Raw genomic sequence first — 26,624 nt, forward strand, 5'->3', positions numbered from 1 at the left:
TTAAATTCTCGCGTCCTTATCACTTTTGTTGATAATGATTCATTAGGAACCCTCAAACTTAAACACAAAATTTAAATAAGCGTAAACAAAATAATTAAATTGGGGTCGTAAATATTGTTTTTTTTTATGATTCGATGAAAACAAAATTTTCGAGCACACATTTTCAAATGTATAGGATTTCTGAATTGGTTGTATTTGATATAGATAATTAAATGAATCACCAAGGACACTTTCTAAGATTCCTTCAATTGTCGTTTCGATTAAACTTAGAAATCGATTATTAAACCAAAAGCGTTTCTTAGGATATAAAACATTTTGATTGAAATAATAAGTATTTCTATACGTTAGCTGTACAAAAACAAATAAAAATTTACCAAGAAAACAGATTCATTTGAACGACATTAGATATTTTCGAAATTAACGACTAAAACATAATATATCTAGTATATATCCAGACAAGTATTTTGAAGAAGAAAAAACAGAGAAACATTTTTGAGTAGTTTTTGAAGAGAAAGAAAAAGATATAATAGGAATAACATGTAGGTTTCGGTTTTTGACCGACAATTGGAACAACGTGTACAACAACAGATGTTTTCATTCCTGAACCGGGGTGGCAATACATAGATCTATGATACGAATGTAACCTTTAAAGTTTCTTTTAGCATGAGCAATTCATTTTTCAGATGGTGACTTTGATCGAGAATTTTCTCAAAAGCACTCAAACCACATCTTCCTATTTCCAATAGCAGAACATTTTTAAAATTAATACGAATTAATTCAAGTTCAACCAGTAAACGTCCTTATTTTCAGTGATATGGACAACTTGTATTGACAATTTAAACGGTATTAAATATGAGGAAATTGGCAATGGTTTTATGTAACTTTATTTAATATGTAAATGACTGCTTTTCCAACAAAAAGTAAAATCTGCCATCTGTGGTTTCCTTTTCTTTATTAAAACGACCATAGTCTTAAAAAATATACTAGCCAAAAATTTGGAACCTAACAAATGTTTTCATGTCGTTCTGTTCTTATATTTTGTGGATTTTAACCATGGATTCCGGGTTTTTTTATCATTACATTTGTTTTGTTATACTTGATAGCAAAGCAACCGTTTTCCTAAACATCAACGTAAGCATATAACACAAAATCATATAGGTTTGTTTGCAGACTTTGGCAAAACCACGTAATTATTATCAATGAATATACGGTTTTTCACTAAAATTGGTACCTACGAAAATAAATGAATCAATAGTATAATCTATTTTTTATTCTGCTTTCAGTAACTGTTAACTGCTGCCTTTATTTATAATAGATTTAAGCCTTTTCTTTACCAAACATTCGCTATGTCTGCTAAGTGGCATGGACAACTCATTGTGTTTCTCACAAGTTACTGATAGCCAATGTCGGTCAAGTACATGAAGTAGGTAAACTAGTTTAAGCGCAGTCAATTCAAAGACATTTACTGTTTAGCAAATGATAAAGGTCAAAAATCAAATTATACAAAGAAAATTCGAATAATAATATCTTGACTATTGAGAAATAAGGTCAACGAGAATCAACCAGACATTTAATGACTTTTTTTCTAAATTGAAATCACATCATGATACTATTTTAAATGATAGACACTGCAAACGTTTTCGAGCCCTTGGCATAGCATTAATTCGTAGAAAGATAATTAGATTGTTCCGTAGTTATAACATATTGAACCATCGTAAAACACCACTGAAATGTGCTTTAGTTTCCGATCCATCTGATATATCGTTCAAGCTGTAAACATACACCGACAAACAATTCATCAATGGTTTACGATCGTTTAACTTGAATCTTTTTATGGGATTAATATCATTTATTTTAAATAACATGAAATCACAATTATATGAAAACAAACGTACATGGCCATTTGAAGAAAACAAAAATTGATTTCTACATAAAAAGAAATAAGGGAGGTATTTTTAATACGACAAAAACACCACCCGACAAAAAGTTAAATCTGCCACCACGCTTTAAAATTTCTTGAAACGGAAATATTCGCACCCGTTTCTTTTACTAAGGAATGTGTACTGTTAACAAAATTATATGATAAATTTACAAAGTTAATAATAACGCCTTCTGTTATCCATAAAGAGGAATGAAAGATACTAGAGGGACAGTCACACTCATAGATCAAAATTAAGCACACAACCCCATAGCTAAAAATGAAGCAGACATACATACAAATAATAGTACATATGACACAATATAGGAAAATAAAGACTAAGCAACACGAACCCCCGCCAAAAACTGGGGTTGATCTCAGGTGTTCCGGAAGGGTAAGCAGATCCATATGTGGCACCCGTCGTGTTGCTCATGTTATAACATCATTTTTATTTTATAGAAATTCAATAATTGATATCTTAACTGCATTCCATTATTCTTGACTAAAAAAATATTTATGAAAGAGCTATCGTTTTAAACGAGCCTATGATTTCTTCAAACAATTATTTGAGAAGCTAAGAGCGAACATCATGTTTTAAAGTCTTCTCGATGCATTAGAGAATAATTCATTTCATTATCAAAGTTAATTTCTATGTTTATTATGAAATATTGTGGACAATTTTATTTTATTGATAATTTTCACGAGGCACTATAATATATCTAATCTGGTGATATTATAACGAAACCTAAACAATTAAATTTTGTCATATATATGAGCCAACAGTGCTATATTAAGGCATTTGGGGTTCAATATAAGAGGTAATTCAAATTTACGATTCATCCAATTGTTGATGCATGATATTTACCCTGTAAATTTCCAGTTTTTTTAAAGTAAAAGTTAATCTCATGATTAGCATTTATAATTTGATGATAATGTAGAAACTATACAGTAAACTATGGAGTGAATTTAGCATATTAACATCGTCTATATTTCTTTATGAATATATACAAAGTGAAACGTAATGGAATAGCACTACTTCAAATGGACAGGGAATGCGTCCATCAAAAGCGGAAGTATCTCTTTGTCTCTGTAATCATACATATATTCATCACTTGTCGTATATTCATTTTCTGGTATAATTGGTCTGGTACTTCAACATGCATAAACAAATCAGGTTACGCATTTTGTTTACATGTCAAGCTATTTGACTGACAGAAATGTACATAGAAAAAAATATATCAATAAAAAAAACCACTCTCTGTTTGGAATATTTTTAGGTAAATTATTATTGTAAAGTCAAACCATGGAAGTATTATACACATAGTCAAACTATATTACCAATGAATCTCAGCCACATCACTATCAGATAACATAAATACAAAGCCTTGGAACAACATATGCTCACAATCTGCCTGTTTGAAGTTCATGTCGTTTATGACAGACTTTAACTGTGTGTTGTGTTCTATATAAAGGCAACAGTAGTATACCTCTGTTCGAAATTCATTAATCGATTTAGAAAAAAAACAAGAATGTGTCCAAAGTACACGGATGCCCCACTCGCCATGTTCAATGGACCGTCAAATTGGGTAAACAATCGAATTTGGCCTTAAAAGTAAAAAGATCAACCAAAAGGGAACATGTGTACTTAGTTTCAAGTTGATTGGACTTTACCTTTATTGAAAACTACCCTGACCTAAAACGTGAACCTGAAACTCACACTTTTAATTTCTATGTTCAGTGGATCATGAAAATGGGGTGAAAAGTCTTATTTGGTTTTAAAATGAGAAATATCATATCATAGGAAACATGTGTACTAAGTTTCAAGTTGCTTGGACTTCAGCTTCATCAAAAACTATCTTGACCAAAAACTTTAACCTGAAACTCGCACTTTTAATTTCTTAGTTCAGTGGACCATGAAAATGGGTCAAAAGTTTAATTTTGTTTTAAAATAAGAAAGATCATATCATAAGGAACATGTGTTCTAAGTTTCAAGTTGATTGGACTTCAGCTTCATTAAAAACTACCTTGACCAAAAACTTTAACCTGAAGTGGGACGAACGGACGGACAGATGGACGGACGAACAGACGGAAGGACGCACATACCAGAAAACATAATGCCCCTCTACCATCGTAGGTGGGGCATAAAAAATCGGCTTACAAACTAAAATTGAGGGAAATATATCAATCAAATATAAGAGGAGAACTACGACACAACAGAAAATTAACACTAAAATGTAACACACACAGAAGCGAACTATAATATAACAAAGGCCATTTTCCTGACTTGGTACAGGATATTTGTTTTTAAAATGGGCGATTAAACCTGGTTTTGTGGATAGCCAAGTCTCGCACTTTTATGACAATGTCAAATATAACACTTAAATGACACTTTTACATGACAGGAATACAGTACAAATAAATGCAAGAACATTCCGGACAGAGAATTACGCAAATAAACAATGCAATATAGTGCTTGTTAATTTCCCCCCGTTTATGTTATGATGTCAGCTTCCCATCAGCATATAAATTTTGAAAGTCCATTAATTACTCTCTTCGAAATGGAAATGTTCTTTAAAGTCACCAATCACGACCAAGTCCTAACCTGAATAACCTGCTGGTGTTTTAGTATTGAAAAAGCGTTTTCACTATTCATCACTATAAATGTATCCCTATTTTTTTCATTATTCAAATTTATATACCTGTTGTAAAACATTTTTTCAAAATATGCGTTTATATTCAGCTCATGTAAATTAATCACTTTCTAAAAGCTGTAACATCGTTGTCAATCTTTTAAGGGAAGAAGTTCATTAGAAAAGTGAAGTACATTTAATTTCATTACTTTATTTGTGTTTCTGGCACGAATCATCATTCATCAAGCCACTGACCGTAATATTAGTCTTAATACAAGCAGGAATTACCATAAGAAGCACGGAACCGTGCTTTTATAAGCTGATTTCCTGTTGCTCATATTATTTAACGATTTCAATAACACAGCATTGTGATAATATGATGAATTTAATGGTTGACATTTGGGACTTCATTACAAATATTGTTAATAATGATAGATCTCTGACATGGAAAATACTGAATTAGAAGAAATAAAGTCATTCTATTACACGATTAAAACAGCTTTTAATTTGTTGTGAGAACAAATAACAAAACATTACTGATATATTTCTATCATATTCTGATAATAACAGCGGCTTTTTATTTTCTGAGTTGGATATAATAAAATAACAAAACATCATTCAAAAAGATTATGTAAGGTTTTGTTATTTGAAATTGAAATAAATATTGGATAAATAAGATACAGAAGATAATAATACATTAAAGTTGAATGCGTTGTTTTTTTGTCAATTTTGCTACAGTATTCATCAAAATGTATTGCGAAATATTCCCTTACGTCGTTATATCGGTTACATGGATCTTAAAGCATATGCATAGGAAACAATTTCTAACCTGATGTATATTAAGAACTCAAAAGATATAGCTATGGAGACTACTTAAATTTCTAACATCAATACACTTGTATCTGACTGAAGTTCGAAACAGAGCGGGAATATATCTGCACAACAATATTGCATCTTTCATAAAATACCATATACAAAGTATTATAAAAATATGCCGAATTTTTGAAAAAAATCACATTTAAAAGTCCCTTATAAAAAAGAAAATCAAAAGCTCAAACACATAAAATAAATGAATAACAACTGTCATAAAATTGACTAGGTAGGTGTAAATACATTCCAATATTTTATGGAAATATTCTTTGTAAAGCACAAAAATGTCAGTATTCACCTCAGAAGCTCACAAAACCTTTAAATATACTTATTAAGAAGGGATATAGTTACGATACTGTTGTCAGGTCATTAAAGATTGCATATTTTGGCGTTAATATTGATTCACTTATAAAGTCTTATAGGGTCTTTGCATCGGAACTAAACGCATTTATCTAAAAACCAGTTGTTGGCATGACACGGGTCATGTTATTCTCATATATGTTATGATGATATTATACTAAACCCCTCACGGGAAAGATTGTGCCTGATATTCATATGATGAAGATATAATCTTTCAATCAGTTTAATTGAAGTCTGGAGCTGGCATGTCAGTGAACTGCTAGTAGTCTGATGTTATTTATGTATTATTGTCATTTTGTTTATTTTCTTTGGTTACATCTTCTGACATCAGACTCGGACTTCTCTTGAACTGAATTTTAATGTGCGTATTGTTATGCGTTTACTTTTCTGCATTGGCTAGAGGTATAGGGGGAGGGTTGAGATCTCATAAAAATGTTTAACCCCGCTGCTTTTTTGCGTCTGTCCCAAGTCAGGAGCCTCTGGCCTTTGTTAGTCTTGTATCATTTTTTAATTTTAGTTTCTTGTGTACAATGTGGAGTTTAGTATGGCGTTCATTATCACTGAACTATTATATATATTTGTTTAGGGGCCAGCTGACGCCTCCGTGTGCCGGAATTTCTCGCTGCATTGATGACCTGTTGGTGACATTCTGCTGTTGTCTGCTCTATGTTCGGGTTGTTGTCTTTTTGACACATTCCCCATTTCCTTGTTGTCTTTTTGACACATTCTCCATTTCCATTCTCTATTTTATTTTTGTAGAAAAAGTTGGATTCAACCTGGTTTTATATCTAGCCTAACCTTTCACTAGTATAAAAGTCGAATACAATCAATGCTCTTCAACTTTGTACTTGTTTGGCTTTATAAATATTTTGATATGAGCGTCACTGATGAGTCTTATGTAGACGAAACGCGCGTCTGGTGTACTAAATTATAATCCTGGTACCTTTGATAACTATTTTTGCACAAAAAGGTATATAATCTCCTGTCTTTAAAAAGATAGATATTTTATTTCTAGCTACACAATTAAGATATGGACGTTCATGTTGTTTTTGTTTCAAACTAATTGTGCCCCCCTTCTTGTCAATATGTTCTGTTTCTGTATTCATTTGTTTCGCTATATAAATGATGTATCTTGACATTTTCCGCTAACGCTATCAAACAAAAAGAAGTATGGGTAGAGTTCAAGACATCCATTTGAAAGATTAATGTTGGGGTGACTGATACTAATATATATGGTATACACGACATCGGATATGTTTCAATTGACCTTAAGCTAATAAATGTGACTAATCACCAGATTTGAACTAATCTGATATCTGCCATAGGTGGAACAATAACTGCTGTGTTGAGGATTATATTAGTTCCTTGCTAAAGTTTTTCTTCGACTTATGAGTTTTAAATCACACTTTGGTATCTTTCACCTCTTGTAAAAATGAAAAACGAATTATATGTTGGCACTAGTTAGTTCATTCTTAATATCACACGGAAGCAGAAGAAACTGTCAAGGTTGTGTTATTTGTAAAAGAGTAATACTACTACGTTATACATATAGATTGGTCATCAGTTTCCAATTATTTACATATGACCGTTAAATTATATGTTTTTTACATAACTCAGTGAAATAGTTATAATAGTAATTAAATCAAGGCTTTATGAACACGTTTTCCTGTTGTCCATTATCGTCACGTATCATGACAAGATGTAAACAATTCTTTGACACACAACAACTTTACAACAAAGACTTGTAATTAATGACAGTCAACAGTATATAGATGAGAAGAGCTGGCACTCTCAAATGGAAAATATTGCATCAGATCCGTAATAAAATGAGGATAATAAAACCACGAGATTGTCACTACACTGTCCATTATAAAGTTGTTTTGTTATTGTCATTATTTATGCCATAAATAGAAGCTTTCAATACATCTTCTTTTGTCAGTTATAGAATGATGTAAATAATAATTGATAATGTGTTTGTAACATACACTTTTGTTAATCTTCAGAACAAACCTTCTAATCAATTGTGTGGGAATATATATGAACTGCCCTAATTCATAACAACATTTATATCAAGAGTAAACAAAATGCCTGCTTGTATTATGACACTAACAAATGTAGTATATATCATATACGTCATTGAGACAACAACCAACAGGACAAAACATATATAAACAAGACGTAGGCTGCTTTTTTCAACATGGTTGTAATATATATGAGTATAGTCTTTTTTAGTTTGACGTAAAAAAGGTGTGTGTTCATTTTTTTTTTTGGTCTAATCATTAGTGCGTATATTTTACAAAGGACTAGAATGCGAGAGATTAGTTATTGAGATTTCAAAAAATCTGCATATAGTTGGGGTTCGTCTTGCTTATTCTTTAGTTGTCTATGTTGTGTCATATGTACTATTGTTTGTCTGTTTTATCCATGGCGTTTTCAGTTTATTTTCGATTGATGAGTTTGACTGTCCCTCTGGTATCTTTCGTCCCTCTTTTACAAATGTATATGTAGCAGATAAACAAATGCGATTTATTATTATCAATTCAGTCGCATTATTCGCATTAATAAATTTTGTTTAGCTAACTCAGATTCAAAGATTTAACGTTAAATATTTCATTGTGTTCAAATCAATAATAAGACCCGATGCATAAAATGTTTGAATTCACACCATTATTTTTGTTGGGTTCGTGTTGTTCACTCGTTACTTTTTGTATGATGGTTTGTAGCTTTGTTAGTCCTAAGGCTTTTCTACCATAGTTTTGTCAGTGTTTCCTCTGCATATGAGTTTTGAATGTCCAACTGCATCTACTTCCACCATTTTTAAATGAAAAAATATTATATATGTTTGTTCTAGTTAGTGTAATAGATCACCAGTATATTGTTTAATTTGAAGGTAGGTCAGAACCAGACAAAAATATAAACATTATGCTGTTTGTTATCAATTAGCACTTACAGTTGATCGTAATATCAACGCATTTACAAAGCAGAATATAACAACTCTGAGTGACATTAACTGGTGACTTTATGAGCACACTTCCTATTGACCATTATCGTCATATATCATAAGAAGATGTATCTAATGCTTTGACAATATGGACATGTAATTAACGACAGTTAACAATATATCGATGACAAGAATGAAATTTCTCGAAAGGAATATCTACAACCAGGTCTATAAAAAGATTAAAAAGAATTACGTGACGAGATAAAAACTGTCACCATGATACTCATTCATGATACAATGTTTTGTAAAATTGCACTAATAAATGGAATAAATATCAGTTTTCAATGAACCTATAAATATTAACTAATGACGTTTCTTGCAAAATGCACTTTAATTTCTAAAATTATGATCATAACAAACCTACTAATTAATTGACCGTTGATATTTGTTGACCTTGTTCGTTACAACATTTACAGGGTCAACAAAAGTCCTCTTTGTACAATAACATAAATAAAAGAATATATGTTGTATGCAATATATTCAATGAGACCAAAACAAACACAACCCTAATATGTTTAGTGCCATTAACAAGTGTGATAAACAAGATTTTATTAGTATGTATCATTAACAATCGATTGAGACGTTAAAAAGCCACTAGTATTCTCAACGTATAACTTTTACTGTTTGTCCAAACGTTTCAGAGTCTTAGTTTTAAATACACTATAATATCATAAAAGACACTATGCTTATAATTTTATCAGGCATGGTCGCCTTTATTCATGATGTCACAATGAGAAAATTCAAGAGTGACCAAGAAAATTTAACGTTACAATTAAAATTAGACCAATCACTTGCCGAGAACAGATTTTTCACTAGTGAGGAGATATATTTTTCTCACACCGGTCAAGAAATGTGAAAATAACGCAATAATAAGATAAAAGTTCTTTCTCTTTGTACTTGATAAGACAAAAATAAATTGTTCAAATTTGCTATCATAATTAGTTATCTGCTTGTCGAGCTTAACTTGCTGCATCTTTAACAAATGATATTACCGTTTTACAAGCTGTATTTTAATGCCTCTTATAAACTGCCTTCCGGTTATCCTTCAAATAGACAGTTAATTATATTTTATAAGTTTTCAATTATTGTTATCTAATTTGAAATTTGAACTTCATCAGCATATTAGGAAATCACTGATTAGTTATAATATTTGACATTAAATGAACTAGATATAATTCGAATTAGCAAAGAAATATGACAAATCGGTATTTAATTCTAATGATTAACTTAGTGTGTACGTTACATGATGATTTATATTTCTTTGGATAATTATCAATACGGTTTGTTATATCTCTACAAAATCCGGAAGTAACAGCTACAGTCAATCTTGCTTAAGAGACCGCATGTATTAAGATACCACTTTTTTGTTTTCTCTTAAGTAGCCACTACACATGACATTTAACATTAGATGCAGCGTTTGTATTTTTGAGAACCGAAAGCATTTCTCGTTTGAATTATTTCATATTTTTCATGCTTGACTAAACGGTATGCTAAATTCTACACACCTAATATCAATTAGGAATTAGTTTTTGTGATCAAAACCCGAATATAACATCTTTTATCGAAATGCAATTACAACTGTTTACAGACAATACATCGTGTAGTTAAATTAATCCTACAAAGGAGGATATTTTTTGAAAATTAACAATCTGTTAAAGTGGAGCCTCTGATACCAAAAATAGTATGTCAAAAACAAACTGACAACGTCAATACAAAAACGATAAACGATCAAAGGACAAACAGCAGTCTACAATACATCACATAGAAAACTAAAGATTTTTACACAAAAAATGCTTTAAAAGTTCTATGCCGGTAATAATGTGTATAAAGGTTTACAAGTACTTATAGTATCTCTCTGATAATAACCTTCCATCATTACCGAACAGAAGAAAGAAATAACACGACGGGTGCCGTATACGGTGCAGGAAATGCTTACCCTTCGGATATCCCATCCGGAGCACCTGATTTCACTCCCGGGTTTTAGTGGAGTTCGTTTTGTTTCTTATTTATTATTTATAACTGTTGATGTAAATGTCCTTTGGTTTGTGAGTCTTTGTTTACTCCTTGGTTTTCTTTGTTGTTTTCTGAATTGATTTTTATCTATGTATATCAGTTTAGAAAGCATGCTTATATGTTAGTTTTAAGTAAGTCATAGAAACTTTTTATACTTTAAAAACCTTAGAAGTGCGTGATTATACATACGGGAACGAAATATAGTTTTAATGGAATTTTAATTTGTGAAATACACAAATCTGTTGTTCATAGACACTATTGGTGTTAATGTTTAGATGAAATGGATGAAATAAATTTTATTTAAAAAAATTAGTGTATGCTTGATTTTCATAAACGTTCTACATATTGTCCTTATAACGTTTTAATGCAACAAATAGACGGAACTACCCCCGTATTCGCTCAAATGTTTGGCAAAGTAATCCTTTAAAAATGTACGTTCCAACATTGTAACATATACCCGTCTAACCAAAATGCCACTCAGTCCCTGTTAAAGACAGATGATATTGACAGATGTTAATGACTTTTGCAAAGTAAAAATTTCATTTATTTCAAAATCTATGACACGATTTGAAATATATTATGATGTCTATTACCGTTTGTAAAAGTACAACATGAAAATGATTTTTATAATGCTACATTAAAGTTGCGTATTGCCACTCAAAAGATGAAAATAAGGGTTACGCAATAACCGAATTTTGTTTTCCAACTCTTAAACCTTCCACAAGACCTGTATTACATTATATTCACATGTATGTGATAGTCTTGCATCGTTGTAAATATAACGGGATTTGATGAGACTGTTGTACAAGTGAGAGGTTTAGCGCTATAAAACCAGATTCAATCCACCCTTTTCTACATTTGAAAATGCCTGTACCAAGACAGGAATACAACAGTTGTTGTCCATTCGTTTTTTATGTGTTTTGTCATTTGATTTTGCCATGTAATTAAGGACTTTCCGATTGAATTTTCCTCGGAGTTCAGTATTTTTGTGATTTTACATTTTTTTTGTACAATGTATGCCTGCTTTGAATTTCTAAATTTGCATTGAATAAAAATTCAGTAAAGAAATACAAACATTTGTTTCTCGAATTCGTATGCAGATTAATATCTTTCGTTTCATGTGGTTAGCTTTTAGTGTATTATCCAAATACGTACTATGTCATTATCAAGTCCGCACAAACAGCTGTTTGGTTGTCATTATTGATTAAGCAAAAACAAATCCGAATTTAAATCTTAAACTCTAAAGTGATTGATATACCAGTGTGTAAGATTTTTTGAGTGTTCATATTACTGAATAATATGTAATGTACGATGTGTTTTGCTTTCTTTATTCGTTTTGGACGTGAGTGTTGTATTTTTTTACTGAGAATTATAATTGCATGCATTTTTTGTACTTTTCCGTACATTTTAAAGCTGTAGACGACACGATATCCCATCAAAAACATATATTTATAAATTGGGAGGTTTGGCTAGCCACAACACCATGTTCAACCCGCCATTTTTGTCTTAAAATGTCCTGTACCAAGGCAGGAAAATGACCATTATGATATTATTGTTCGCTTCAGTGTGTGTTGAATCTTAGTGTTGTGTTTCTGTTGTGTCTTTGTTCTCTCATATTTGACGTGTTTCCCTCAGTTTTAGTTTGTAACTCGGATTTCTTTGTTTCTCAATGGATTTATGAGTTTCGAACATCGGTGTACTACTATTGCCTTAATTAATGCGTTCTTTCTTTTTTGTTTGAGTAATATAATTCAATTTTTGCTTTTGTTTTCTAACAGTATTTCATAGAACGATGTACAAGATTCATTCTTTTTAGATAGATAAAATTAATATCTACTAGATAACACAAATTTGAGACGTTCACATTTAGAAAAATACAGGAAAAGCAAATAAACAACCGTTTACAATTTATTTACGATATACGGCATAGCCTTCTAGTCTGAATTAAGAATTATTAAGTCGTATCATACTCCATTTCAAACTTATGGACTACATATATCATATACGTTGAGTGAACAGGGGGCTAAACAGTTGATGGAGTTCCAGGTCAAGAGAAAAAGAACAAGGGAACAGTGCTACTCTTGTGGGTCCGACACACACTACAGGTTCAGCAGTTCGTATGTCAACAGGAGTAAATCAGCCACCCAAACCTGGTGCATTTTTGAAAGATGAATATTTAAATTATCTATAGATTTTACCAAAACAAATATTTTTGTCGATAATAGACTTTTTAGCTGACAAGAATAAAAGATTAACCACAATCAAAAAGTTGTTAGTAAAGGAAGTATAACATCAGTATTGCAAAAGTTAACTTTAGACATTTTAGTACATATATTGCACTTTATTTATATTGACTTGGTAGTGAGTCCACGTACTAAGAATAAGAGAGCAGATTATCTTAGTCGGATTGTTGATTAACATGATTGGCTATAGGCTATTTCTGAATTTGTATTTCAGATAGTTGAATCCCTTTGGGGACCTCATTAGGTTGATAAGTTTGCCTCTGATGACAATTTTAATTGATATTTTTAATCAGATTTTGGAATAAGAATTCGTTAGACTTTTTTTGACGTTTTCACGGTTGACTGGCGAGGGATCAACGGGTTTTTCGTTTCACCTGGTTTTTTTGTTCTCACAAGAATTAATGTATATCCGACGGTAAAAGTTAAACTGCTGGTATTTTTACTTTACTGGCGCTCTGCTGGTTTTTGGCTAAAGCCTTTTCCATATGGTGATGGTTTCTTTTCTGAAGTGACAAATTTTATGGATTTCCCTGCTTACAAACATGCTTATATAGCTGGTAAGAGGAAAAAGTCTATATATGATTTAGCAATGTTGATTTGACGTTTGCATATTAGCATAAATGATTTTTCATCCAGTTAGATCACTTAAATGTGAGCATGTATATATTATAGATCACTTTGATGTGAGCATGTATTATATATCTCTTTGATGTGATCATGTATTATAGACCACCTTTATGTGAGCATATATGATGAATCTCTCTTGATCTCTTGGTATATATTACTAGCTTTATCAGAATTTGAATTTCAGTTAGTTTTTGAGTTGAGATTTGATATGAATTTTGCGGATGTTACAGTGAGAATTAGATGAATAGTACTTAGCTGATAGTTATAATCTAAGATTGCTTTTATCAGTAATGTTTCCTTTTTCAATAACAAATATATTTTTGCAGGCTTTATCTGCTTTGCTAGTTAGCAAAGTGAATTTTCTCTCAGAACTGATGTTGGTATCTCGAGCAGTTTCTACAACAAAAGCATATTATCAGAGTTTTTTAGTTACAATGGAATAATTAGGCTGCATCAAACATGTCAAACGGAATTGAAAATGGTTATATTTTACCGGAAAAAGCTTTTTACGTTGCTATATATTTAGCTGCATTGACACAGGCGAGAAATACTAGTCTAGTTGAACAACCGTTGTACCCTTTAACCTGAATACATTCTCTTATTGGATCATCATGTTTACCGACAGATTCGTCTATAGTAATTGACATACTAGAAGGTGTGAAGTGAACCGTAGATTGGCTACTCCTACGAATATAAAGGAGCCTGTTTCGGTAGAGTAACTGCATAAAATGTGTGATGCTATGTTTTCTTTTGGTAACTTGTATAATCAGCGTATTTAATATTTGTACGTGTTTCATTGCCTTTGCGAGTTTCTGATTTGCTTAATATTCTACGAAGTAATTATTTTTTTTGTAATTTTAATATATTATATGTCAATTGTCATTTAACTTATCAAAAAGACGTGTACAAATTGAGAGATGGCAATTCAGTAGTAATTGCTCGTTTACATTCGTATAAGTGTTCAGTGAATAACATGGAATTATTTTTGCATTGGGCTGATATTTCTAGCAATTCTGACGAGTTTATGTTTTCATAATTTGACCAAATGTTAAGTTGTTGATGTTTTACATTAAAAGAATACGCCAGTATCATACTTAAGAATGCGCGAGCTCTTTATTGGAGTTTTCAGCCGTTTGTTCTTGATATTAAGCGTTATGGGTAGCACAGTTTTAGGTCTTAAGGTGCTAGTGCTTGTGTTAATTTAGATTTATCAGACTCTTTTTAAGAGACACGGAACGGAAAACGATGGTTTCGTGAAGGATTCTTGTTAGATTATTTCTGTCGCATTTATTTCATACTTTTATTGCATGATATAGATCACCTCTTAAAATATTCCCGTTCTTTGTGTTTTCGGCCCTGGGCTCTCTCGTGTGCTATTGCACTTTACTTTTTTTTGTTATTTATTAGTATGAGTATTATCAGTGGTTGTGATATATGGGTGTTAACGGAAGAAGAAATACAAGGATTAAATGCATTGCGGTTTGGTTTACCTTTTTTTTATTTTAAAGCTAAGGACGTATAAGGGTTTAGTAAGAACTGATAAACATATTGCAATGTATACGGCCTTATCACATTTGCAGTAGCGTTGAATCTAAGACAAATCGTTCAAATTTGTGATAAGAATTGAAAATGAAGTTTTCAAGCTTGCTGTACCCTTATCAAAATCTCAGTTGCATGCTGATTTCATTTTCGATGGTAATTATTTCAAAAATTAATCTTTCAATATATGAAAACTATCCGAAAGTTATAATTGTTTTTGTTTAATTGTTTTCATGCTTGTGACTTTATTGCTGACTATATGGTATGAGTTTTCACATTGTCAAAGGACGAACAGTGATAAATATATAGATGCTTATACATTCGTCCCTTTGATAGATAGTTGTCTGATGACAATCAGACAACATCTCTTTTGTATAGTATAGATTCTTTTTAGATAATAGTTTAATACGAGCTGAATCACTGACTACCAGTGTATAATAGACATTTATAAAACGTTCAATTGCTATTAAACTTAAGATATTTCATAAATCCATGATTTCAATATAGAAATTGGGTGGTGGTCACAACTGAAATAACAAAATACTGCCATTGAAATTTAATTTCAAATTCAACAATACATTCAAGTAAGATTAAAAAAACATGTAATGAATTTAATTAATATGTTGGTTACAATAAAACAAAAAAGGCGGAAGATACATGTGTTAGTGAGTAAGTAACCAATTAGACAATACAAACTTATAACGTCATTGCTTCAAAAACAAAACACGACCAATGAAGTTTACAAAACATAAAAGAAAACTAAAGACCGAGCACAACGATCCCCAACAACACTTTCTTACGTATTCCGGAAGTGTAAATTGATCCTAGTTCAGATCCTGAGGCATTAAAAAAAACTATCCCAAATCCGGTAGAAAGATCAACAAAATGTCCACGAATAAAACAGAACTGGCAGATATCAAGAATACATTGCAATTTATTTAGCCGAGAGACACTGACAGGGCAATAGAACAAACGGGGGGGGGGGGGGGGAATGTAATGGTTTTGGCAAAATATCTGTAAGAAAAGAAATTGAGTTGACTTTAAGAATAAAAATATTTTTCAGTAAACCGTTTTCTTCAAAAACTTGCCTTCCGACATTGTAACAAAAATTCAGCAAATTAAAATGCCACTACGTCCCATATAAAACTGTTATTGACAGACGATCTTGATAGACGTTTATTACTTTTGCAAAGGACAAATCCTATTTATTTTAAAAGCCAAACCATAACACGATTTGAAATATATTATTCTGTCTATTACTTTTTTTAGAGTACATCAGATGATCATTGTTTTTATTTGCACTTATCGCTGTTTTTAAGTTCCGTATCAAGACTAAGATACGAACAATCTGACAACGGTTAACCGTAACTTGGGTCTACAAAAATCGATTGCCTATACATGTAGCTTGTTTTACAGTAATTTGCAATTACATCGTGCATTTGTAGGATAAAAACAGCCACTGAGAAACAATGGTATGTACATAAGATCAGACAATATGGCCCCGAACTGACTTCTCAAAACGTTGTTTCAGTCGTTTTTGAACAAGCAGGAAGATCAGCGTTCCTTTAAGATGATGAATCGGATATAACCTGCCAATTATGATCGTACGTTTCTGTAATTTTAAAACGAATTCTCGAGTTTCTCAACAGGTCGAAAGAACAACAATGTGACCATATTTTTATACTCAAGTAATCTTTAATGTGACATTTTGAATTGCAAAAACACCTTTCACTAAATACAAACTGTACTAATGGATTTCATTACTCTTAAAAGACATCCAAAGTCAAAGAACTGAATTCACAATTAGGTGACTTGTTCAATTCAATAACGGAGTTAAAACATTCTGTGTGATACATTTTTACAGTAAAGTTTGGAGATTACGGCTATAATATCTCTCTGTATATTTCTTGTATAATGTTCACACACCAGGAAAGTACCAAACTACTCATAGATCAGATTACAAATAGCCATAATCAATCATTTTATACCACTTTTAGTTTCGAATTTTAATTTTGAATTGAATTAAGGTGCAAGTGCAATGATGCACATTTTGTTTAAATTAAATTCGGAATCATATAATTCCGCATTTAAAAAAACAGTCATCAATCTTTTTAATGACTAAAACTATAAAAGAAAAAAGAAAGAACAAATTGGACTAGCCAAATTCATCTACAACACAAATCGTAGATAAAGTTGGTTTTTTTCGAATTACATGAACCATTACTAAGCGTTACATTGCAGAATGTGGCCCGAACGATCGACGAAATTGATATTTTGCGAGGTATACATATACTATACGTATGTTATCAACTTTATTGATTTGTTACGGTTTCGAGACAGAACATTACCAACTCAGACAACCTTTCTACATGGACTGCACTCTGACTTTCACATCTTAGCAATTTCAAATATGCTACAAAAGACCGGCAGACGTCAGAGCAATCTCGAGAATTGCTTCCAAAACCAATCTTTAAAATCCAAAGAAGTCAACATGTTGGAGCACCATAATTCCTCCCTTATTTCGTTATATGAAAAGCCAATTTTAGAAACCGAGTGCACAAAGGAGATGTTAAAAATTTGAAATTAGGATAAAATTACTATTTGGGAACAACCATATACATATCACTAGCAAACTCGGCTTTTGGTTAAAACAGTGATTTAGATAACTTATTTTTAGTGATAACTGTTTTAATCTGATGTAGCAATAATAAACTTAATTTATAATATTTTTTAGCTATATGCCCAATTTAGTTCTAAGAGGCTTAGAAATTCCAATGAGGATTCGAAAAAATATTGAAATACTTTCAGTTCAAAAATTTCATAATGTTTATGCTTAAAAAACCGTTTCAAGCTGTTTATTGACATCACTGCTAATGGATGCTGAATTACCTCAGTATATATTCCAATTTTAAACGTTAAAGATTTTACATAATTAAATATGATTAATGGCAGATATAAATTAAAAAATTGCAACAGAAACTTGTTTTCAATAAGAAATTTCAAAATAAATAAGGTATAATAAAACAATATATTAGATACTTAATAGATCGCAACCAAATTGCCTAAATGATACGTTGTATATGTACTTCATCATAGTTGACTAAACACGTGTTACAGATTGTACGTGCTACATTTCTAGATCTTGATACACATCTCCATGTATTGCTCTTTTCAGATATGGCAATGTCGTCAGTTATCAGTCGTCATTTGTGTCCGATAAACCTTAAAACATTACTATCGTTTATTCAAAACCAAACTGTATGTGACTATATGTGACTATATGTGACTGATAATTTTAAAGTCTACAACACATGTTCCTTGTTGTCTTTTGAACGAATTATGAAATAGCTCAAAAGACAATTTTAGATTATAATTGATCAATTATTAAAAACATTCTCTGCGAAAACATCACTGTCAAATATTTTAAAATTTTGTGAATAATTTGAAGACTCTCTACAAACGGTTTCCTTTTTAGGTGATCAAAAATGTGGAGACACCAATAGCAAAGCCAAGGACCATCACATACTTCTCAAAAGCGAGGCTCTATGACTTTAATTTTAACACCATAATTGTTAATAGAGCTTCCTTCCATGTTTTCCCGAAACCAAAGTAATTTTAATAATTGTAAGTAAGCATGAAAAAAATATGGTTACGAAAAAGGAGAGATTTAACATGCAACATGGTGTAACTGTACCCAGTAGAATATCTGTAAATCCTAATATTCGTTGTTGTATGTCTTATCTGTATGTTGGTCATGTGGGTTTTTTTCTTACTCGGAAGAGTGTTGGTGATAGATTCCGTCTGTTGTACTGTCCAGTATAGGTAGTAGCTCGTATTGATAGTCTATTAATGGGATATGTTCATTGTTGAAGGCCGTACGGTGACCTATAGTTGTTAATTTCTGTGTTATTTCGGTCTCTTGTGGAGAATTGTCTCATTGACAATCATACCACATCTTCTTTCTTGTATTAGATAAAAAGAGTTTTTCAATGTTTATGTAATAAAATGTGATATAAGAAAAAGACAAGTATTGGATCATATTTACCTCTGATTTCTTTAACTACATTCTATATCAAATATGAATATATCAATGCCTGTACCAAGTCGAGAATCTGACTGTTGAATTTCATTGTTCTATTGGTTGCTTTCATTTATTTGATATTCTCAATTTCGTATTGACTTACCCTTTTTGAATTTACCTTGAGGATCAATTTAAATTCAGGTGAAGTAGTGTCGGTATTTTTTTTATACTTTTTTCTCTTATGAGGTTAACGACAAGCATCCAATGTGTTAATTGTAATTAATGTACTAAGTCTGACTTTTGGAATGACAAGTTAACAAGAATTGATAGCGTTACTGATATAAATGAGGTTTAGTGTCAGTTCCATGTTCTTGTTTCCGCCAGACACTCCCACAACCTTCCTTTTCTGTTAGATTTCATTGAACCAAATTAAAATATGTGGGAATAAGTCAATTTAAAAATGATAGACTACAACCGAATTCATTCTAGAAAAAAATAACAGAAGATCAGTACATTTGCTATTTCCTTCAAAGCTCTAAATAAGAAACTATTTATTAAAGTTAAAAGAACCAAATTGAAAATGACCTATATGGTTTTCCATGTCACATGTCATGTTGTTTACTTAAATCCATGGTTATAAGTTATTAACGATGAAAGATAAAATTTGGTCACATCTACTGTAAAATATTTGTTCCATCCAACTGAAGTAATAACTAGATTGCTTCATCTATATCTTAAAAAACAATAGCTTCGTGGTATATCGTTGCAAAAACAAAGTTTGCCATGGTTTCGATTTTTTTTTCATTTTCTTTTATAATGAAACATACGGTTGTTAAAATACATAACAGCCGGTTAATGTAAAATTGAATTTTTGATAACAAGGACAATAAAATCGCCTGATATCGAGACAAAGAAAAAAGCCTCTGTTTCTCTCTTTTTCTGCGAACAAAATTAAATATAGAATAGGTGACACAACTTAAAATGTGTCTGTTTTGAAATTCTTTCTGAAGTAAAATATCATACTATAATGTTATGATTAAAATCTGTGATATCAAATACAAATAAGGAGATTTGGTATGATTGCAAGAGATCCAGATTGTCAACCAGAGACTAAATAACGTGATTATATCTTTTGGTCAACGTACTTTTTTGATGATACGCAAAACATTTCGTATCAAGTAAGCTGTAACAGGCCTCGACATGACAAAATATGTAACAATCCAAATGCGAAAATAAACCGCCTGATTTATGATAAAACAATCAGCAAAAAACAAGTATGAAAAACAGAAACAATCAAATGCCACTAATTTACATGCTCCTGACATATGTATGCGGCAGATACATAAAGAATGTTTATTGTAAGCGTTTTAGGGCCCTTCCTCAATCAGGAACTGTGATTTAATAGTAATCCATAAGAATGAACTGCAAAAATAAGTTGGGAAAGCCTTGGTTCATCACACCATCACGAAGCACAATACACCAAAAAAAAAGACAAATGACGAAAAAGATACTAACTTAGAGTGTTTACAGTTACCGAAAGCTAGTTCAAGGTCGATCATGTTACCAAGTTCAAAAAATAAATTATTTAACATGCAGCTAACAGACTAAATGATTTTTAAACTTGATAAACAGTGTGAGAAAATCATGGCTGTGTAGCAGGTCATTATATACAAAATATATTTACAAAAATATGCGACCATAGATATTCATATCGGTATAGCATTACACATTTTGTTATTTTTCAGTCTACTACGCCAGACAGTGGGTTAGATGAAATTCAGAAGACGTTAAAACTCTTTCCAAATGGGTTAAAGATGAAGGGTCGTTGATAAAAAAAAATAAATGCATCAGTAGTATACCGCTGTTCAAAAGTCGAAGGAAAAACATCAACTATAAGAGAAAAACAACGAAACAACAGAAACACTGAACTGCAACAAAACAGACGCATCCAAACATAGAAACGGACTATTTGATAAAAAATCAATCAGATCAGAATTTAAATGGGTCTATGAATACTCTTAATACATCAGTTTTTTAAGATTAAAATATTGTAAATCACCAGTTATACCTCCATTATCAATATTGTATAGTCAACACAAATAAAGCTAATTCATTTTAGTGAATAAATCACATTACATAAACTGCATGATTAATGAATTGAGTATTGCCAATTCACTTGGAAACTAAACGTATAACACCACGACACTCACAAATGAGGATATCCGGTATACTCAGGTATGTTTAATGTTCCTTCACATTTAAACAAAAGATGAAACAATGTATTTTCGTTCACTGAATTGGATACATTAAGTAAATAAATGTCCCTGCACAAAATGTTATAATGATTTTTTTCCAGTGCACCGTGAAACATATCTTTTTAATTGATAACATCGGTTGTTCAGTTATTAAAGGTGGGCTTCAAAATAATTGTGTAACTGCCTATTCTAGAGGTTGTGTGAATCAAATATGGATGATAAAACATTATATACTTTAAAATTACTCTCAATTAGAGAGAGTTTATGTGTATCCAAAATGTTTGACATGGTTTTATATGTATAACTGTATTTATCAACGGTACATCATATATAATCTTTTGTTGTATCATTTAGTATTCAGCTAAACAACAAATTCATGTAATTAAAAAATTTAAAAACTTTAAAGATTACTTTCAAAATTTCACAGGTAAATTTGCTTTTTCTGCTAGATCCAATTGTTGATAAGTATTAATGTCCCTCATAAGGGAGACAACTAAAAAAAGTCTCTAATTACAGGGTCAATTACGGGAATTGACAAATAAACTATTCTGTTACATATTTATGGCTTTTCTAAAGTTTGAATCCTTGTCTTCTGTTGCCTGTAGTACATGTATGATAATGATCTATTAAGCTGATTTATAGCTTCCTATACACGAGATGATTCATATTGTATAGTCACTTATTGCCAATAAGAGACTACCGAACATGCAACGTCAATTTATACTTCACGTAAAAGTATTGGTCCAAAAGAATACATGTTTTATATTGGACATCAAACATGCATAACTATCCCCCTTTTATCAGAAAAAAATCTTAATCGAAAATACCTTAACATATCAAAAACATAATTATGTCTGTCAGATATGTGGAATTCAAACGTTTAGTATGCATCACGGACGTTACAAATACCAAACATAAAATTAAAACAACAACTTTGAATACTAAAATATTGATATCAATTCAAGGTTGTCAATCCAACCTCCTGAAACCTAAAAATCACGCAAAATCAACACACGAAGGAATTTTTAACATAATTAATGGCACTGATATATAACTCTGACATAATTGCCGAAAAGTCATGATTATTTTTTTTTAAATACTTTTTAATCATGTTTGTCATCTGAATTGTGCTTATAAAAATTATGTTTTAAAACTCATTTCACTATAAGTCGGTCTTTTGATTATGATCTAAATACTATCTTAACATATGTAAGTGCTCCTTCAATGTTATCACCTTAAAAAGACAAAAGGACCTTGTTTTGAATATCTGAATAATAACATTTGTGGGAATATCGCAAAGGAAGGTTAAAAAAACGGTGGTCTAAAAATAGACCAACTGCATTTCATACTTGCTCGTGACCTTTCGATTTTAAAGCGAAATTTCAAAGATGAGTTTTTGTCAATCGTCTGCCTGATTTGTAATTGTTAAAATTAAAGAAGACAGATAAAGATAACAAAAACGTTTTATCGTAATTTGTCAACCAAACCCTAGTGCTCCAGATCAGGTGCAAATGTGAGATAATAGGTAGAAAGAAGCTAAAGCCCCACAACAGCAACACTTTATAATAAAGAAAAGACAAGAGGGTTCACATGACGACAAACAATCCTACATGATATGATAACTTTCTGGAACAAGGTCGCGTATTATTTGCAATGGCATTATTTTAACTCCCGCAACAATTGTCATATATGACTGACAAAAACAGATTCAAATCAAAACGATTAAACAAAAAATATTGTTTCTTTTTTATTTATATATAAACAATCCAATCACAGTAAAACGATCTTATATAAATGATAAATAATTGTGCTACAATTCTAAAACATTCACAGGTTTACGTAACTGCCAACAAAAACCTGTCAAATTATTAATTCTGGTCAACGATACGTGGTGACAATTAATTCTACCAAATAAGAAATCTTTTTTCATTCAACCTCAATGGAGTTGTGTCAGTGTATTACAATATAAAAATATTTGATACAATTGTCAAAGGTCCATAAACAAAGAAAATGACTTAATGCTTAATGATACAAAATTTACACATGATATAATACCGTACCATGTATGCGTGCTTTCTGTCAAATGTCTCGGATGAAATGTAACCGCAAGGTGTGCGTATGTAAATTGCCCCGTCACAATAGGAAGATGCGTCAACTAATTAAAGAAAAACGGTACAGTCAGTTCAATAGATTAAATTACAAAAAATCATAAACAAATTTTCGAAACCCGTTCGTTGAGTTAAAATGTGGTTCGTATGGACGGAACGGTTATGGTATTTTTCGAAGGGTGCATATGAATATGCTATTACTATTTTCAAAATTTTGTAATCAATTTTACCATTAAAATAAAGACATGAATACTTGTTACTTATTATAAAAAAAAACTTTAAGTGTCTTGATATATAAACAAAAATGCAATATTACAATTAATTTTTATAGATATAAACGAAAGCATCATACAAAATTAGAATACATGTCTTGATCGTAAAAAAAGATGTTGATGTTGGTAACTTTCATTTTGGTCAAGGATGTTGCTCCTACTTTATTTAGCAAAAACGATATACAAATGGACCGGTTTTGTCTTATATTACAAACACGTATTAGCCATAGAACACTTATGTCAGTGGTGATGTCATTGGGATTTCATTAAATCGTTATCATTCAAGGAACTCTTAAATAACAGCATCACTGACATATGTGTACGATTAACCATATAAGTTCCTCCTCATTTACATTTCACCATTTGCAAATTAAATATACATGTGTCATGAATATGGATTATTCTGAATGTTACTGAAAAAAACATTAACATAACGATATGTATAGTATTGTGTCATGAAAAACAATCATTGAAATTCATTTCACTGCAATTCAAAAGCAAGATTATGTTGGGCTGTCTGCATACTGGGTAAAAAAAGCCTGAAAAAAATTACAAAATGTTAATATATCTGCTGCTACGATGCATGAAATTCATCATTATACAGACGATGTTTCATGAACATCTTTTCTAGATTTTAATTTCTCTGTTCAGTACCTTGGAGCAAAGAATGTTTATGTTGTCGTTTGTTTATGTGTTACATATTTGTTTATTTTCATTTTTTTGTACATATATAAATAAGGCCGCTAGTTTTCTTATTTAAATTGTTGTACATTTTATTTCGGGTCCTTTTATAGCTGACTACGCGGTATAGACTTTCCTCATTGTTGATGTCCGTACGGTGACCTGTGTCATTTGATCTTGTAATGAGTTGTCTCATTGGCAATCATACCAAATCCTCTTGTTTACATTAGTTATTGAATACATATGGAACTATTTGACCAAGAGAGGCGTTCATCAAATAACATAACTAATAAATTAAAGAAAAGTAGTTTATAAAAGAGAACCGAAAGGTACAGGAAGAAAATTCAAACTAATAAATCATAAAAATTAACCATATAAAAGCTCTGACTACTAAGATAAGCAGACGATAATACATAATGTGAATACCCCCAGTTGCTTAAGATATCATGAATACACGGTAGTACTACATATTTTAAATATACATATGCATTGAAATATATAGTTGAATGTTTCTTCAAAAGTCAAACTGCAATTAAAAGACCTTCCTGTCAACATTCCAATTGCAAATTATATCGTCATTTATCTGTTTAATATCTTTAGAATATCATTATAAGCAACAAGATATTACACTATACTTTGCGAACCCAGATCCAATCATTTTCACAGTTGAATTCAAATTTATCAGGCAGTAGTTTATCGATGTTCGAATCTCAATAGCCCATCAAGAATACTTAATTAAAGTAACAACCAAAACCTAAGGAAAATGATAGAGACGGGGTGCGTTAATAAAATAACATCAGCGGCAATACGAATCCAAACTCGCTCAAAATGTCACAAGTTTATTATAATAACATCATATATAATAAAAAACATTTTTGACTCTCCTTTACAATAAATAACAAATTATCCGTTTTTAGTTTCAATCTTAAGATATAATATAGACAAATAAAATAACTTTCTAATACATGACTTTTATCAATCAACTTTGCATATTCAATGACTAATACTCGTTCAATAAATACCAGGAACTTGTTACCACGTATTGTGACAACGTAAATGTTTCCCATACCCAATTTGATGTGTTGCGGAAAAATAACTATGAATTGCTCATACGTCCTATGGTTTTGAGAAGATTGTTGTCTCATTGGCAACAATAACGCATCCCTTTTTTTTAATTATAAACCTTAAACTTTTGATAAAACTACTGATAGTCTGATATCATACCTTATCTCCTGTTTTTTTCACAATCCTTGCTTTTATCACTTTGACTAACATTTAAACAATGTTTACAACAATAGACAATCCAAAAACATGTTCCAACCAGTATTTGCACCAACAGAGTTAAATCTGTAATGTAACAAAGTCAGTTAATTATAATAACATGATGTTTTATTTGGGTAAACAGAAAATTAACTGCATCCACTGAAAAACTTCTATCTTTGAATGACTACAATTTTGACGATTGTTTAGTCTGTCTCACCGATTGAAATCTTTATGTAAATCATGGGATTCACATCGTAATACGATACTTGATGGTTAATGACAGAGCTTAAACTGGGAATCTATATGCGGCAATGCCTTTTGAGTGACTCTGTTTTATACTAAGTTTCTGCATTATGACTTGTAAGTTAGATAAATGGTCTTTCTTCTCGTCTTTTATTTCTATGGTTACGGTTTTGTCTAGTCTGTTTTTGCGTATAACGTATTGGCTGTTCCTCATTTCTAGTTTTAACCATATTTTAATATGATATGTATATCAATAAGTTTAACATAACAGTCCGTATCCTGAACTGTTCCTTCACCGTCTGTTGTGTATCCTGTCATACAGTTAACACAGCTGTTCTGGTTCCATTTATTTGTGTATGTTCCTTTCGGACAGACAATACAGTATCCAGACAGATAATAACTACCCGGTGCACATTCTGAAAAAGAAATTATTAACATATTTTACTAAGATGCAATAGCGAAAGATAAATAGTTGTGTATGCTATTGGCCAAACTGATGAACTTTGATTCAGCAGAGTTATTTGTTTAATCCTTAAATGGGTGAAACTTTATAATATAAAGTGATTGTATGCAGGGAGTG

The 26,624-nt window shown here is 31.1% G+C and overlaps 1 long non-coding RNA gene across 1 annotated transcript in view; it reads left to right on the forward strand.

The window, feature by feature from the left end:
- LOC139501751 (uncharacterized) overlaps window positions 1-26,624 on the forward strand; it is a 114,861-nt gene that overhangs the window by 21,608 nt on the left and 66,629 nt on the right. The gene's annotated exons all lie outside the window — the stretch shown is intronic.

The sequence above is a fragment of the Mytilus edulis genome, chromosome 13 (genome assembly GCF_963676685.1).
Source record: "Mytilus edulis chromosome 13, xbMytEdul2.2, whole genome shotgun sequence".
Lineage (NCBI taxonomy): Eukaryota > Metazoa > Mollusca > Bivalvia > Mytilida > Mytilidae > Mytilus > Mytilus edulis.